The 18,607-nt window shown below is 44.2% G+C and overlaps 1 protein-coding gene and 1 non-coding gene across 13 annotated transcripts in view; both read left to right on the top strand.

Moving 5' to 3' along the window:
* The window catches only part of MECOM (MDS1 and EVI1 complex locus), a 740,730-nt gene that overhangs the window by 305,069 nt on the left and 417,054 nt on the right, over window positions 1–18,607 (top strand). The gene's annotated exons all lie outside the window — the stretch shown is intronic.
* Window positions 11,199–11,267, top strand: TRNAA-UGC (transfer RNA alanine (anticodon UGC)). Its single transcript has one exon. It is a non-coding gene; the product is annotated as a tRNA-Ala (tRNA).

Genomic DNA, 18,607 nt, shown 5'->3' with positions numbered 1-18,607 from the left:
CCCAGATCCAAGCCTATCATTTACATCTAGGAAAAAAGAAAACAGCAAACTTTTAAGAAATAATTTTTACCTCTCTCTGCTGTGCTTATCTACAAACGAACATATTACTGGAGGTGGGGAAGGCTCCACTTGTTACTGTTATTTCTGGTAGACACCCAAGGAGAGTAGCTAATTTGTTCCTCATTAATGCCAAGGACAATTTTTTTGTAAGGGTCCTGAATTATGTATTTATTTCCATCATGCCTCAGTAAGTAGCTTCTTCCTATAGTTTGCCTATACGATTCCCAGAACCTTCATTGTATGTTTCATGTGATAGTACAGGATGAATTAATATTCTTCTTTTTTAAAAAAGAGGAAAGCTGATAATTATATACATTTCTCCCCTTCCCCTTGAATACAGGCTGGATGTTCATCTCCACTGAGGCTGTCCTTTTGTGTTGGGTCCGTAGCAGGGCTTTTTTTCTGGAAAAAAGATGTGCTGGAACTCTCAAAGGGGGAATGAAGGGGAAGCACATAGGTGGCCCTCATGAACTTTATTTTTATTTTTTTTTTGAGAATTTTGCTTCCATAAAGAGGTTCCAGAACTCCGTTCCCTCATGTTTCCCCAGGGGAAAAAGCCCTGGTCTATAATACTTCTTCATGATTAATTCACAGAGAAACTGACAACTAAAACCTTGACTCCAGATTCTGCTGGGAATGTAAAGGCATCTGCAAACTGGATGTCAATGCCAGCCTTCAAATCACAAAAATGGTCTTTTTGCTTTAGGATGATCTGTGATGGCTTTGGGTTGCTTCATATTGTCCAACTGTCTCTGCAGGCTATAAATATAGTTAGCTAATCTGAAAATCCAAAGTGGTATGTTTGAGTTCCTTGCCTGACCTGAGAATGCCAGAAAGTGCATCTGATCAACATATGACACTAACATACCAGATCATTCATTTCTCCACCTGTGCTGTCTGTTCGTCTTGTAATTTAGGTGAACGGGATCAAAATCAGAAGCACCCTTCACTCCGTCTACCTTCACGTCTCAGAACAGCTACTGTTGTCATCTGTGGGTGGGCTGAGTCAGGGTCGAAACAGATGAAGTGATGGGAGATCTGTGATGGGATCTTCCTAGCATCTTTGTGTAGTAAATTTTCAAGTATGCACTGCTGTAAATCAGATCACCAAACCCTTCTTGGTGACTATCCTTACAGTTGTTCCTCTGTGGTCCTGGCAGCTCGTGATGTAAATCAGACCACGGCAGGGGAAAGGGAGTAGAATCCTTCCACCTCTGAACTGTTTTGCCTGGGGTGGGATTCTAGCAGGAGCTCCTTTGCATATTGGGCCACACACCCCTGATGTAGCCAGTCCTCCAAGAGCTTACAAGGCTCTTTTTTTTGTAAACTCTTGGAGGATTGGCTACATCAGCAGGGTGTGGCCTAATATGCAAAGGAGCTCCTGCTAGAATTCTACCCCTGGTTTTGCCTATTAACCTCCCCCCCATATAATCCTTTGAAGGAAAAAAAAACAGGTGCACATTTCCCCCTCTCCATTTATGGGCTCATAGCAAGGGTAGTTTCAGTAGGTGAAAGCAGGGATGCTGCAAGGACTAAACCGCCTTACAGTGTAACCTCAGTCTGAACTGGACCAGTGCATCTGAATTTCACTTTTAAAAATGTTGGGAGATACATGTCTTCTTTTCCTATCATTTGACCCTCAGGATAGCTGAATGTAATCTTACTCTCTCTCTTGGTCTGGGTTCACTGCCAATACTTTAGCAGAGAGAAGCAAGAGGTGGAATCCGTACTGCATGGGGCTGCCAGAGGTCATGCAATGGGGGCAAGAAACAGACATGATGATTACATTTTTTTTTATAGCCATTCTTATGGTAGACATTTTAGGAATCACTGGTCTACTCTTGCTGCCGGCATTCTCCAAGGTCTTGGACTGAGGTCTTTCCAGGCTGTGCTACCTGATATCCTTTTAATTGGAGATGCCAGTTTCAATAACTGGGACATTCTACATGCCAAGCGTGCGCTCCACCATTGAGTGATGGCCCCTCCTTAACGAGGCCATGCATTGTAGTATTTGGAGCCATTCAAATCCCTGAAGGCATGCCGAATGCAAAAAAAAGAAAAAGAAAAAGAAGACAATTCAGACTGTCATATTTTATGATGGAAAAGTAGACCAAAGGATTTAAAAGTCTGACATCCTGGCTAGGGACCGTGCAATTTTTGCATTGAATGTGTTTAAAGATTTCATTTACCTTGTTTGGGCTGTGATGAGCCCATTGCTGGGTCTGTTTGGTTTGGTACTGAATTTCACAGATTTGCCATGGCTATTTTCAAAACTGTGCAAGCACCAAAACACTCCTGATTCATACAGATTGGCAGATAGTAACATCGCTAAGGACTATTTAGATGTTAAATGAATGTTAAATGTCGTTTATTTTAAAAAAGGCTATTGTGTTTATTTAGAATGGATTTATAAGGGAATAGTGTGTACTGTTCTCGTCACCACACCTAAAAAAAGATATTATGCTACCCAAGCAAGCCTGATCTCATCAGATCTTAGGACCTAAGCAGAGCTGACCCTGGTAAGTACTTGGAGGGGAAAACCTCCAAAGGAATACCAGAGCTGGGACACAGAGGCAGGCCTATCAAGCCATCTCTCTGAAAAATGTCCAGGCCCCAGTTGGGATCACCATGCGACCACACACACAAACACATTACTATTTTTTTTTAAAAAAGAATATTTAACAGCATTGGAAAAGGTGCGGAAAAAGGGCAACTAAAATGATTAAGGGAATGGAACACTTTCCCTGTGAAGAAAGGCTAAAGAGTTTAGGGCTCTTTAGCTTGGAGAAAAGATGACTGAGGGGTGACATGACAAAGGTTTACAAAATTATGCATGGGATAGAGAAGGCAGAGAAATAAGTACCGGTACATTTCTCATATTCTCCCCATAGAAGAACTTATGGGCATTCAATGAAATTGATGAGCAGTGGGTTTAGGACAGATAAAAGGAAGTACTCCTTCACCCAGAGTAATTTAACCCATGGAATTCATTGCCACAGGAAGTGGTGGCAGCTACAAGCATAGACAACGTCAAGAGCAAATTGGATAAACATATGGAGCAGAGTCCATTCAGTAGCTATTAACTACAAGGTATAGATGTAACATTGTGTCTGGGGCAGTGATGCTCTATATTCTTGGTGCTTGGGGGGCCATTGTGGGAGGGCTTCTGGAGTTCTGACCCAGTTGATGGACCTCCTGATGACACCTGGGTTTTGGCTGCTGTGTAACACGGACTGGATGGGCCATTGGTCTGATCCTACATGGTTTCTCTTATGTTCTTATGATAGATGTGATTTTTGACTTGGCATGTAGAAGGTCCTAGGTTTAGTCTCTGGCATTTGACTGAGGGGAACCTCCACGAAACCTCTGAATCCCAGAGCCAGTCCAGGAGGCAACATCAAGGGAAGGCCTCAGCCTCTATGCCCGTTGTTGGCCCTCCAGAAGAACTGGTTGGGCACTGTGTGAGATAGGATGCTGGACTAGATGGGCCATTGGTCTGACCCAGCAGGACTCATGTTCTTATAGTGAAACAGCCACAAATGGGCCAATGAGCAGTCATCAGTTCCCTGTTTGCAAATGATGAATACAATGTGAGTTGACCCAGCTCATAATTCTACTAAGTGGACCCATCCCATTTGGTCATTACCTAGCAAAAAATGAGGACAACAATAATTCAGGGAAGTGCTGTGGCTCAGAGGGGAGAGCAACTTACTGGCATTTAGAAGGTCCTAGGTCCAGTCCCTGGCATTTCTGGTTAATAGGATCAGGTGATGTGACTAGGGGATGTGAAAGACCTCCACTTGAGACCTTGGAGAGCTGCTGCCAGTCTGAGTAGGCAATACTGACCTTGATGGTCTGATTCAGTATAAAGCAACTTCATTTATATCCACATGTGTTTCATTCAGTAAGGACAGATCCTGTCCAGCATTCCTTTGGAGGAATGGAGTCATGGAAATGGAGCTGTTCCATCACTTTGGGAGTGTAAGAAGGGGCCCTTGACATTAAGCCTAAAGAGCCACTGAGTTACAATGTTGTCCTTCCTTTGAACCTTCTGCAATAAAAGTCAGAAATGAAAGCAACTGTAAAATTAAACTATTGTTTTACTCTGAACCACTTCCAGTAAAGGGCCCTGTTATCTAATGATTGGAGCTAGATGGCTGGTATAAATCGTGTTGCTTGTTCTGTGCTCTTGCGGCTGAAAAAAAAGCAAAGGGAAAAGAAAATCAATTGGAAGTCGCAAGTAACAAATGACCAGTCTTAGGCAAGCACAGAAGATGGGGGCAAGGAGTAGAGTTGTTAATTCACATTGTAGTGTTAGGAAAATACAAGAATGAGGTTGTATTCTGTGGCATTATACTCTGCTGAGGTTGTATTCTGTGGCATTATACCCTGCTGAGATTCCGCTCCTCCCACAATTGCTCTTTCCTTAGGCTCCATCCCCAAATCTCCAGGAATTTCCCAATCTGGAGTTGGCAGCTCTATTAATTCTCCTACCTAGCTGCACCCCTATAAGTCATTATGTGCTCTTCTAGAGTTCACCTGCTACTTAAGAGCAATTTTTCTTTTTGGTTGAGGAGAGAGAAAGAAGGGGGCGCTGGGAGAGAGGTCTTCCAATTAGGATCCAACCGCTGTGTGTACCAAGTGTCCGTTAGGCCTGTTTTCAGGATAACTCATTTAGTTATTTACTTAAAGAATTTTACATGCATTTATAACTATTTTGAATCAGTTGTGCTTTATTCTGAGTGAAGATTGAAAGATAGGAAGGGAATCAAAGCTTGCCAGAAAAGGCTCAAGAAATTCCAGAGTTCAATGGGAGAGCTGAAATACAGCCTTGAAATATTTTATTGGAGAAATAACCAGAAAACAGATGCAAATTTCTTTTTATGTGTGTGCGGTGCAGGTCAGATCCAAATATCTTTTTGTTGTGGATTTATAAAAAGAAAACCTGTTCTTGTGCTTCGGAAATGAGGAGAACTCTGAAGAACGTTCTATGAATTCTTCAGTCCTTAGCACCTTTAAACCATCATTGCCTACACACCTAGTCAAAACAGACTATCGTATCTTCCCAGCTGCGATCAGGTCTTCCAAGTGCCTTGAAAAGTTAAATCACAGATATTCGGGGCTCTGAATGGGACCCAGCCACATGGGGGAGGGGGGATTAACTCTTCTATCCTGGTATAGTTTTGATTACTGAAATCTCTCTTCTTGATTGCTATTAGGTTTGGGAGAAACCAAGATAGGTGCCTTTCTGTCATCCTTCCAGGGCTAATGACTTTGAGGTGGTAGTGGAAGTTTTGTTAAGTGAAATTGTGCAAGGGTGAAAGTATTAAATATTTTCCTACCAATCTCTAGGCCACTGTGCACCTTTAATTTTGCGCTTTTTTTGAAGGATGTTTTTTTTCTCTCTCTCCACGTGACCCAAGTGCAGTTGGAACTAGGGTTGCCAGCTCCAGATGGATGGTGGAGTTGGGGAAGGTTGCGGCTTGGGGAGGGGAGGGACTTCAGTGGGTTATAATAACACAGAGTCCTCCTTTTGAAGCAGCCATTTTCTCAAGGGGAACTGTTCTCTGTCGTCTGATGAGTTGTAATCCCAGGAAATCCTCAGTCACCCCCCCCCCCCCGGAGGCTGGCAAACCTAGTTGTGGCCCTGCATGTCTGATGGATATTTGGAGATCCATGATTCCTACCGCGTGAAATTTCATCCGCCCACTTGTATTTAGTTAGGTCTGCCAAGCCCCTACTCCAGGTGGGAGTTCCCCCGCCCGGGAGGTTCCCAACCCGCCGGCCCACATTGCGCCAGCGGGGGAAACCTCCCCGTATGTCACTGGTGCGATGACGTCACCGCAAAGTGACATCATCAAAATGGCAGTGCACACGTGGAGCCACTTTAGGTGTTTCCCAGAAAACTCTATGGTTTTCTCAGACGCTCTAACCATTTGGGAGGGAAAACTCTATGGTACAATAGGTGCTAGAGGGTTTTTTTTATTTAAAAAAAATGGTTCTGTATTTAGTATTTTATTTTCCTGATTAGATTCTATGTTGGGGAAAAATCATCTCTCTGTGTGTTGTGTGTGTGCACATTAATTTGTGAGAGGTTTGTCCACTTTTTTCCTGGTTTAGTTTTCTTCAGTCTTTTTGCTGTCTGATTTGGTTTTTGGATTGGATTTTTGGGGAGTGGCTTTTGGAGTTTGCTCTGTTCTGTGGGAAGCTTATTCCTTTTTTTGTTTGTGCTGATTTGCTGTTTGCTAGTGGAGTTATGGGGTGCTCCTGTGAGGAAAACTGGAGGCTGTTATGCTAGATAAGATTAAAAGTTGTAAGCATGGCACATCCCCTCCCTCCATAAGAAACAGTGGAGATCAGGACTTTTTTTTTGAGCAGGAACATACAGGAATGCAGTTCCGGCTGGTTTGGCCAGGGCTTTGGCTCAAAAAAAGGTCTCCAGCAGAGGGGAAGGCACTAGGTAGCTCCCAGACCATGTGCTCCCAGCTCCCAGCACTAGAGTTCCCAGACCATGTGCGTCATCCTCTCTGCTGCCTCCAGCCTCCAATGGGCTTGCAAAGAAAGCGAGAGAGGTGGACCCCCCATGAGTGCCCCCTCCCAGGAGAAGCTGGGCCTGCTGCTGCCTGCTCCACCACATGTGGCTCTCTCTCTCTCTCTCCAGCCATGTTTTTTTTGGGGGGGGGAACAAGATCTCTCATTGGGCTGTATGAGAACACACATCCATGAAATGCAACTGATGGCACTGTACTGTTCTCTGTCAGTATGCAGAAAGTAACCTACTAAAAGGGTGATGTCACTTCCGGTGGCACCAGGGGGTGTGGCCTAATATGCACATGAGTATCTGCTGGGCTTTTGTGGGAGCTGTAAAGTCAGACCTGTTTGTCCAGTCAACTTCATACTTGGTGGATCTTTAGGGGAGAGGGGGGACTTGGCTCACTGAAAATTTAGTTCTATTTGCTCTGCAGCAGACCCTCAGAAAGATCTCCTGTTTCACCCATTTTTTGATAATGCCAGAAAATTCCCTAATGCTTTTTGTTCTGTAAATACACAGAGCAACACAAAAAGGCATTTGGGGGGTATTTTTTCAGCACAGGAGTTTTGGTATATGCATCCCTGATCTCAGATTGGGAAAACTGTTCAGGGAAAAATGTTGACCTGTCTTGCTTTGCAGTCTTGGTCAGAACTGGGCTTCCCTGTACCTGAAAACAGAATTTTGAAATGCCAGGAGCTCTGCTCACAGAACTCCAAACCTTTTTCTGGTTTGGCCCTTAAACGAATCCAAGCCCACAAATCTTCTCACCCTTCTTAGCCCTCTTCTTTATACAAGGGAGTGATTATACTTTGTGGATGAGGGTAAAAATGGAGTTGAGTGTTTATTTTTTAAAAAAAAATCTGCCTCAAGGTCCAGTGCTGAATATTCTGTGTTATAGAGGGCTGCCATTTTGTTTAGAAGAAAGCAAGAAAAGTGGGGAGAGGGGTTTATTTGCACATCTTATTTCTTTAAAATGTTATGTAAATTGCCTGTTTATTAGCATTGGGGCTGAGCAAAACAGCCATCTATCAGTCGATCAATCAAACAAAACCTCACCAGGAGGCATGAAGTACAGAAAGCACATTGAAGACTCCCCCTGCCCCCAAGAAGGATGGAAAACCGCTGGAATTGGTTAAAAATCAAATGACTCAGAGTGTAATAGCTCGTGTTCGAGGCAAAGGGGCCCACCAGAAAGTGCTTCTATAGAGTCCATTGGATAGTTGCTGGTATAAGGGGGCTTGACTGAGTCATGGTTCATTTGCAGTGTCTGTTTCCTCTCTCAGGGAATGGTTTCTAACAGATTCAAGGAGACTCCAACCTTGTAGCCTGGAATAAAGGCAGCTCTGTGAGTTAAAGATTTGTTCTATTTAAACAGAAAAGTTGCCAGCCGTGTTCCACATATTGTGCCCCTGTTGAAGAACAACTGCCCTCTTTCAAGCTGAGGAAGAGATGGAGTCCTGTACAATAGGTACTGGCAGTGTATAAACCGAAAAGGTCACGATGTGTGATTTTAGTAGAACTGGCTGTTGGCCTGCAAGACAAATCATGGCAGTGCCCTGTTAGAAAGCATGGCTAGAATCCAAAGAAAGGACATGCACGCTTGGGAGAGAAAGCTTCGGCTTTCTATTTTTGCCATGGCGGTTCCCACACTCAAAAAAGACAAGCTGTTTGGCATTGCTGATGTTGTTGCAATCAACTGAGACTTAATCTGTATGGTTAGGAAGGAGCCATGGCGGCTGTTCTTTGTTACCAACCTCTAGGTGAGGCCTGGAGTTTTCCCAGAACTACAACTGATCTTCATACTGCAGAGTAGGATTGCCAACTCCCACCCCAGCTACCAGTGGGTGAGTGGGTAGGGTTGCCAGCTCCTGGTTGGGGAACTCCTGGAGATTTGGGAGTGGAGCCTGGAGAGGAGAGGGACCTCACTGGGATACAATGCCATAGAGTCCACCCTCTGAGGCATCAATTTTCTCCAGGGGAACTGAACTCCATAGCCTGGAGTTCCAGGGGATCCCCAGATCTCAGCTGTAGGTTGGCATCCATATTACAGAGATCAATTCCTCTGGAGAAAATGGCAGGTTTGAAGGGTGGACTCTAAGGTTTCACATGCTGCTGAGCTCATTCTCTTTGCCAAACTCTGTCCTCCCTGTGCAGAGTCTCCAGGTCTCCGGGAGTATCCCAAGATGGAGTTGTCAACTCTGCCTTTGTTCCTACAACCTGCAGAGAATTCTGCAGCCAGAAGAAGAAGGAGAAGGAGGAGGTGATGATGATGATGATATTGGATTTATACCCCACCCTTCACTCTGAATCTCAGAGTCTCAGAGCGGCTCACCATCTCCTTTATCTTCCTCCCCCACAACAAACACTCTGTGGGTGGGGCTGAGAGAGCTCTCACAGCTCTGTGAGAGCTATGGCTGACCCAAGGCCGTTCCAGCAGCTGCAAGCGGAGGAGTGGGGAATCAAACCCAGTTCTCCCAGATAAGGGTCTATGCATTTAAGCACTACACCAAACTGGCTCTCAGTCTGTGAATACACAAACTGTCCCTGGTCAACTACCAGGTTTCCGCCAGCTTCAGACCATGATATTCCTAATTCAGTTCCTGAGAGTTGGTTTTCTTCCATGCTCCCTGTTCAGATTTCAGCCCAATTATTAGGATTTTAAAGGGAAGGGAGACAGAGGACAAGAGAACGCGTTCTCATGAATGGAGAAAATAGCAAGGAAGAAGCCAGAACAAAATGTAGCTTTGACTAAGAAAACATAGCGGTGTATCTAGGATCTTGGTTGGATGCCCTGGATGGCTTGACGAAGAGCAAAATGATTGCAGGCTGGTTTCCCAAGAACAGGATTGGACCTAAAACTGCATCATATGGGATCAAGCCATCACCCAGTATGGTCTCTGGCAGGGCCAAAGGAATAGATCTGTCCTCAGCACTGACAGTTTGCTATAATTGCTTCCTAAAAGGAAGCTGTCCTGGCTATGATTTCTGCTGCAGTAGCCAATGAGGAAGTAACATTAGACTGGTTTCTCACACACAGGAATTTCCAAAGAAGCTGGTTCCCCTGATATTTGGTATTTGAACCAGCTTCTCAAAGGCACTCTTCTACATTTGAGAATTATACCAACCCTGCTTCTTCCTCTGGGATGTATATTATTCAAATTAGGCCTATTTACATTTTCCTTATTTTGCCTTTGAGCCAAGCGGGACACTGAAAACCCACCCATCTCTCAATGGCTGGAAATGTTATTAAACCAAGCTCTGATTTAATGGATTTCACCAGGCTTGCCTGCACAGTTTAAACTTTACTTTTCCAGCCATGACAATGAGAAAATGATTGTTTTTAAGAATAAGAAAATATGAATTTGCTTACAATTATATGTGTTTTCTAATGCTTGTGTGGAACAGTGAAATACACCCATTTCTACATATGGTAGTTCACACGTTATTTCAGCAGGAACTCATTTACATATTAGGCCACACCCCCTGACGTCACCATTGTGTTCCACACAAGGTTTTCTATAGAAAAAGTCCAGCAAGAACTCATTTGCATATTAGAACACACTCCTGATGCCGAGCCAACTGGAATTGTGTTCCTGCGCATTCCTTCTCAAAAAAGCCCCTGCGTTATTTAGGATAGAACATCAGTTCACAGCACCTCACTAAAACCACGATAGAGCCAGTTAAGTATTTTTCTCAATGGGGCCAGTTTCAAGGAACTGCAATGACAGATACCTGCTGGGGCCCAGGAAGACCCGCCACTGATCCCTGATGCACCACTATGCAATAGCAGACATTGCCGCCATAAACGGTTAGTCAACAATTAGCGGGACTACGGAGGTACAATAACTGGGAAAAGCAAAAAAAATACTCTCTCCGTTCACAAAACTATTTCTCCGTGTCATATATATGGTCTTCAACAATTCATAACAGTGTTGCAGTACAAAAATATAGTCAGAAAACCATCGAGTGCACAACATAGCTACTGTCCATCAACCATAATTCTTTCCAAATCCAGTCCGATGATAAAAAGAACCGGTCCAATTTCGTTTCGGATATGAACCAGAAAAAGCCAGGAATTGTTGTGGTGCTTCAAGTCTACTGAACCTATGAATATGGAAGACGGTCCCTAGAAGAAGGATAGTTCATATCCAAAATGAAATTGGACCGTTTCTTTTCATCGTCAGAATGGATTTGGAAAGAATTATGATTGATGGACAGTAGCTATGTTGTGCACTGAATGGTTTTCTGACTGCATTTTTTTGTACTGTAACACTGTTATGAATTGTTGAAGACCATATATATTACACTGGGAAATAGTTCTGTAAATGGAAAGAGTATTTTGTTTTTACCGTAAACGGTTGGAGCAGAGCTTCCTTGATGTGTGCATGTTCCATTTGCAGTGGTTCCTCCTCCTGGCTCCTCCTCCCTTTGCTCCTCAGCCAGATATCAGAGGATTGAAGAGGAGGAGAGAAGCAGCAGCAACAACTTCTCATTATTTGGGCCTGATTGGATGTGGCATGTGGGACCCTTTGCCACCTTTCTGACAGAGAGGAGAAGTTGGGAGAAATGAATATTGGTTCTAGTTCCCGTTGCCACATGGGGTGTGGCTGTGGCTCAGTGGCAGAGCATCTGCTTTGCATGCTGAAGGTCCCAGGTTCAATCCCTGGCATCTGCAGTTAAATGATCAGGTAGTAGGTGATGTGAAAAACCCACATCTGAGACCTTGGCGAGCCACTGCCAGTCAGAGCAAACAGTACAGACCTTGACAGACCGCAGGTCTGACTCAAGATAAGACAGCTTCATGTGTTTCCTGACCTCTGACAGACAGGAAACAGGAGGGGAGTGGTGGTGGCCAATGTTTCCTCTAAGCTGCAGTGTCTTGTGAGCAAATATTCTACTTTGTGAGCTATTGGGATTACAGTTGTGAGCTACTGCATGAATTAGTGTGCTCTGCGGTCATCCTTCCTGAGCTAAGATAAAAATGTGTGAGCTGGAGGCTAAAAATCTGTGAGCTAGCTTATGCTAACTCAGCTTAGAGCAGGGGGTGGCTAAGCTTGCTTAATGTAAGAGCCACATAAAATGTCTGAGAGCCGCAGGACATGAATGTCAGATGTTCGAGAGCCAGAAGACAAGAAGGAAGGAAGGCAAATAGAGGGAGGAGGGAGGTGGAGGTGGAAATAAAGCAACTTTAAATGCGTTCTCCCAACTACTGGCTGGCTTGGCTTGGAGAAGTGATTTAAAGAGACAAATGCCTTCTCCAAGCCAGCTGATGGGGCAGTGGGGGCTGCAAGAGCCACACAGTATGTGTGAAAGAGCCACATGGGCTCTCGAGCCACAAACTCCCGAGCCGCAGTTTGGCCACCCCTGGCTTAGAAAAAACACTGATGGTGGCTCTATTGGCTCTGGCTCCTTTACCATTTTGTTGAGCAAAGGAGTAGCTCCAGCAGCTAAGAGCAGCTTCTCACTCGTCCCCTTGGACCACCACTGCCTGGCTCAATTAACCAATGCCTGTGGCGGTGGAGGAGGAGAGAATGGAGTACCTCCACTTGATCACATCTTATGAAAGGCCTGCTTAATTTGGGTCCAGCTCCATTTCTAAGCAAAATTACAACTGACAGGAGGGCGTCATTCTGTCTCTTCTGCATCTTTAGCCTGGGCAGTCAATACATGCTTGTTAGTGGGATTGTGAAAAGTGAAATATTTTGGAGAAGTTTTTCAGAAGGGGGGGAAATAAATCTGAGGCACACCTCTTTGAGGCATCCTGAAATGCTGGGATCGGGCCAGGAAAAAAGAAGCTGAAGACTTAGTTCCATAATGCAGTGTGTCAGATAATCACAAAATCTCTCCTGATTCTTGTTCTCTGTGTTCTGCACTTGGAAAAGGGAATCTGAAAGCATTCAGAGGCATGTCATATATCAGCAAACTCTTCATTTTCCTATTATTTAGGAAGTCTTCTTTCTTTCTTCTTCTTCTTCTTTTTAGGCATTTGATTTTATGGATTTTTACCCTTTTGTGTATTTATTCAGGAGGAACAGCTTTTCATGATTTCCCTTTGGAGTGCATATTCTTGAGAGGCGAAAAAAGAAAAGAAAAAGAAAACACAACCAAACAAATTCTGATCATTTGAGGATTCACAGACTGGTCTTTGGATCTTTGAGCTTTGCGGAGGCAATAGAAATCAGGCAGTGTCTTTCTTTTCTGATTTTTTGCAGATGTGTCTGTAGATCACAGCCGTGGGTTGAGCTTTTAGACTGTCAGTTGCACTAAGGGTGTAATTGATATGGCTGTCGAGGAATAAAGCTCTGCTTAAATGTTGACCTAGCCTCTTCTGAGTCCATTTGAGTGGCCTTTGGCAATTACCGACTTGCTGCTTTGCCACCACACTTAGTACGGCCGATGGACACTGCATCAGAATTGGGAGTGCATTTGGCAACTTTGTTGCCAGTGTTGGTTGGTTGGGGAGGGACGGTGGCTCAGTGGTAGAGCATCTGCTTGGTAAGCAGAACGTCCCAGGTTCAATCCCTGGCATCTCCAAAAAGGGTCCAGGCAAGTAGGTGTGAAAATCCTCAGCTTGAGACCCTGGAGAGCCGCTGCCAGTCTGAGAAGACAATACTGACTTTGATGGCCCAAGGGTCTGATTCAGCATAAGGCAGCTTCATATGTTCATGTGTCAGTCCTTGCTCCTCTGCCTTTAACAACAGGCTGATTTATGAATTCCATCACCGTGTGGTTCAGGGCTTTTTTTGTAGCTGGAACTCCTTTGCATATTAGGCCACACACCCCTGATGTAGCCAATCCTCCTGGAGCTTACAGGAGGCCCGGTACTAAGAGCCCTGTAAACTCTTGAATGATTGGCTATATCAAGGGTGTGTGGCCTAACATGTAAAGGAGTCCCTGCTACAAAACAAACAAACAAACAAAAAATGCCCTCGTGCTGTGAAAGGGTTTCTGCAGACCACATTCTGTGATTTCTGCAGACCACTTTCCTATCAGTGATGTAGGAACAACCAGCCTGCCCTGAGATCAAACCCTAGTGGAACTATAATCTCAGGATTATTGGATTCCCTCTCTTTTTATACTATTTGTATTTACCACTCTTGAGGACGCTCAATGGGATTGGGGCTCTGGAACTGGCAGAGAGGGGGCTGAACCCTTTCCTCCATACCCTTTCTCTTTTTTCAGTTGTTGCCTGCTAGTGTTTAATGGTTGGTGTCCAGGGTGGTTCAGTAGTTTGTTGGTATAGTTGCCTGAAATTCTCCTGGAATTACAAGTGATTCCCAGGTTCCAACGATCAGTTCCCCTGAAAAAAATGACAGTGTTGGAAGGAAGTCGCTATGATTTCAGATCCCTGCTGAGTTTCCTGCCCTCCCCAGACTTCACCCTTCCCAGTCGCCATCCCCAAATCTTCAAGAATTTCCCAACCCAGACTTGGCAACCCTATAATTGTAGGACATTATGTTGGGTGCTTGGAGGATGGTTCCCTCCTGATTTATTGTGTATAAGGTTTTTAATCTCTATGGACTGTTTTGGGTTTTATTATATTAACTGGTCTCGGTTTAGGTCTCGTTTCTGCAGAACAGGAGTGTATAAAGCAGGACTGGCCAAACCGCAGCTTGGGAGCCTCTTTCACACATATTGTGTGGCTCCTGAAGGCTGAGGAGGAACTTAATGTAGGCTTACTCTCAAGTAAGTGTGCTTTGCATCAGGACCTCAGAGTCTCTGAGCACTGGCCCATAGGTAGGTGATTATCACCGCCGTGTGTGAAGTGGAGAAGGAGGGAGAAATAGATAGGCTTGCAAGCTCTTCTCCTCTACCACAGAGGTTGCCCAAAGACATAGAGCAGGGAAAGAGAGTGCAGGAGCCAAGGGAGCCAGTGAAAGAAGGATGGACTCAATGTTTGGGGAGGGACGGTGGCTCAGTGGTAGAGCATCTGCTTGGGAAGCAGAAGGTCCCAGGTTCAATCCCTGGCACTCCAAAAAAGGGTCCAGGCAAATAGGTGTGAAAAACCTCAGCTTGAGACCCTGGAGAGCCGCTGCCAGTCTGAGAAGACAATACTGACTTGGATGGACCAAAGGTCTGATTCAATATAAGGCAGCTTCATATGTTCCCTCTAAGCTGTGGAATCTTGTGAGCAAAAATTCTACTTTGTGAGCTACTGGCGTTAAAGTGGTGAGCTACTGCATAAAACAGGTTGTTCTAGGGCCATTTTTCCTGAGCTGAGACAAAAATGTGTGAGCCGGAGGCTAAAAAATTGTGAGCTAGCTCACACTAACTCAGCTTAGAGGGAAAACTGGATGGAATTAAAGAGGATGGTGCAGGGTTCCCCCTTAGTTTCATAGCTTTTGTAGGAGCTGTATTTATTTAACTTCACGTCAAGGCAAAGAGAGATGCATAAGGATGCAAATGATGGTCAGTGATTTATATGGTACATGTATGTTTCCTTCTCCCACAGGTGCCAAAAAATAATTCCCTAACTTTTCTCTATGCTGGTTTTATGGGGACTGTTATTCCCAGCTTTTGTTCTTTTTTTTTTTTAAAAAAGTCTCCTTCTGGCATGGTCATGTTATAAAGTGCAAACATACGTATTTTATTTTTCTGTGCAAAACAAAGTATTAAGAGTTTCGATAGAGACATGCCTGTAATATTTCTTCAGGTCTTGTGTCTCTCAAACATCTGATGTTTATTCTATGTGGCTCTTCTGTTAAGCAAGTTTGGCTACCCCTGGTATAAAGATCTGAAATAAATAAGCTGCAATTTGCACTGAGATGGAAAACATATAAGTGCAAATAGCAGATTGGGCAGGAGGATTTGCAACAGGAAAATGGTACAACCCTGAAGCACAGTTAACCCTCCCTATTCCCCAGCAGTTCTGGTTCAGTTTGATCTCTGCAGTTTAAAGAAATGGGTGCCCTGATCATACATCTTTCTCATTGAGGTTGGCTTCACTTGATGGCCATGAGGGAGTAAAGTAAATGGTACAATGAGTGAGAAAGATTGTGCCTGCCTTTCTGTCTCACCCTGTCCTGCACAAGTATGCCATATAATTCATTGTTTGTTTATTTCTATGCTGCCCCTTCAGAGTCCTTCAGCATTCATGTAACCCTTCTGGGAATGGATGTCAGACCAGCAGAAGCTGGTTTTTGTCAGAGAGGTTCATATGGGCTTGAGAATCACTTCAGCCCTGAGCTTTCCATGTTCTGAGAGGACCCTGACAGTGAATTCTGAGGGACGTCTGGCTTTGTGCCTTCAAAATTTTTCTGGAAGTAATTGCCTATAAGCTGCTTTTAATAGAAACTGTGAGCCAGGAACTGTGCCTCTTAGGAAACTGGGTGGGTGGGGGATCACCTTGAAAACTGAATGTAACAATGAAATCAGGTGGGAATAAACTCTGTGCCCTCTTAGTTTCATGTAGGCCTGTACACAGCCCCACATATTGTAGTTGCTGTGGTAAATTTTGGGTTTCCTGCAGCAGATCCTGAAGTATGAATGTCATTTTTTTAGGGCTGCTAACTCTGGCTTGGGAAAGGCCTGGAGATTTAGGGATGGTTTCTGGAGAGGGTGGAGTCTGTGGAGCAGAGGGATCTTAGTGTGGATATAGGATAGCCAGTCAACCAGGTGATGCTGGAGATCTCCCAGAGTCACAACTGATACCCAAATTATAGAGATCAGCTCTCCTGGAGAAAATGGCTGCTTTGGAGGGTGGTTTCTATGGCATTATTTGGTGTAGTGGTTAAGTGTGTGGACTCTTATCTAGGAGAACCAGGTTTGATTCCCTACTCCTCCACTTGCAGATGCTAGAATGGCCTTGGGTCAACCATAGCACTTGCAGAGTTGTCCTTGAAAAGGCAGCTTTTGTGAGAGCTCTCTCAGCCCCACCCACCTCACAGGGTGTCTGTTACTGGGGAGGAAGATAAAGGAGATTGGGAGCCGCTTTGAGACTCTGAGATTCAGAGTGGAGGGCAGGATATAAATCCATCCTCCTCCTCCTCATCTTCTTCATCTTCTCCTCCTCCTCCTCTCCCCAATTCTTCCCTGACCCCATCCCCAAATTTCCAGGAAGTTCGCAACCCAAAGCTGGCACTAGAAAGATGAAGGCATGGGGAGTGCTGTTGCTCAATAGAATGATGTCATCTGCTTTGGGATTCATTGGAAACTCTATAGTTTTACTATAGAGTTTCTGCTGAATCATAGAGTTTCCGATGAATCCCCAAGCGCATAATGACATCACACTGTTGAACAATAGCATTTTCCCTGCATTTTTTTCTCCCATTGGGCTAATTAACAGTGGTTAGGGTTGCCAGCCCTAGGTTGGGAAATATCTGGAGATTTAGGGGGTAGAGACTGAGGTGCGTGAGATTTGGGAAGGGAAGGGACCTCAGCAGGATATATAATACCATGGAATCCACCCTCCAAAGCAGCCAGTAATATTTCTAAGGCTGTAACTGATGTTTCCTTGGCTGCATAGGTACACCTGCAAAAAGGTACTGGATAGAAGCTCAACTGATTTGTTGGATTTGGCTGTGTCTATTGACTTTTAACTGTTTGAAGTTTTATTTTTTTTTGTCAATTTGTCTCATTTTTAATTGTAGGTTGTTTTTAACTTGTTGTTCTATGCCAATTAAGGTACTGACTGACTGACGTTGTTGGATGCTTATAATGGTTTTGTGTTCTTGCCGCTTTGTGCTGCTTCATTAGCTGCTTTGAGTTTTGAGGTGCTAAGGTGGGGTATACCTCTTTTAAATAAATACAGGTGAATGGAAACAGCGATATTGCAGATTTTGACCATGCAGAGTCCATCCCGCAAATGCCTTTCTACATGTTCTCTGATTGCCAGTTCATGAAAAAAAATTATTTGAGAAGGAAACTGAGCTAAAGCATGGTAGGTTGCGATATGTAGACAAACTCAGGCTTCAAACTCCTCCTTCCCACCCCGCAGAAAAATGAAGATCAAAATAGGTTGTTCCCCACAGTTTCTGCTAACTGCCATGAAACGATACTCTGGGCTCACAGAGAAATCCATAGAAGACCCCCAGCTGACCCTCTTATTAACCTACTGCTGGGTTAAATAGTCCCTGGGTCTACCCTGGCATGCCAGCGGTCTAATAAATATTAACAAAAACACAAAGCAGTATTACCCCTTGAGCCTAATCATGCACAGTCAGGATTTTCATGTAAATATTTTGCCTCAGACAAGTGAACATGGCATACCTCCCTGATTCATTGCAATTGTGTTTTGAAAATGGACGTTAAAACATAAACATGTCTATCAGAATTTTAAAAAAGGAATTAAATGATAGCCGTTCCCATCATAATCAATCTACAAATGCCTCATTAGATTACTTCATGGCTCATCATTTGTTGTGCAGCCCCAGAAAGGCCCCCCCCCCAAAAAAATAATTCCTATGATAGAAAACCTCCTCAAATATACATAATTCTAAACCAGTCAACATTTCAGACTCTTTTTACTGAAAGGTTGGAGACAGGTCAACATAGGACAAATGAGGGATACCATGGTTGTGTTGGTGGAAATGGAGCTGAGGAGCCAATGTATGTATTACAAATACACAGGTTGGGTTCAAGATCCTTGCTCTGACTAACAGTCATACGTGTGCCTTGATTCCCACCAATGCGGTTCTTGATTTGGAATGTGACTTCAGTGTATGTGGAGATGGGGCTTCAGCACTGCGAGCTTTTTCTGACCTAAAACAAACCAGTGCTATTTGGCCCATTGTGCACATATCTTGTCCAATGCTCCCTCTAAGCAGAGGAGTCTTGCAAGCAAAACGTCTACTTCGTAAGCTACAGGCATCAAAGTTGTGAGTGAGCAACTTGGTTACTACATAAGTTACTTTGCTCAGGGCCATCCTTCCTGAGCTAAGACAAAAATGTGTGAGCTGAAGGCTAAAAAGCTGTGAGCTAGCTCACACTAGCTCAGCTTAGAGGGAACACTGGTCTTGTCTACTCAGACTGACAGCAGCTTTCCATAGGGTTGCCAGGTCAGGGTTGGAAAATACC

The sequence above is a fragment of the Heteronotia binoei genome, chromosome 6 (genome assembly GCF_032191835.1).
Source record: "Heteronotia binoei isolate CCM8104 ecotype False Entrance Well chromosome 6, APGP_CSIRO_Hbin_v1, whole genome shotgun sequence".
Lineage (NCBI taxonomy): Eukaryota > Metazoa > Chordata > Lepidosauria > Squamata > Gekkonidae > Heteronotia > Heteronotia binoei.
Note: the sequence above shows the minus strand (reverse complement) of the source record. Positions and strands in the feature narration are given on the sequence as shown.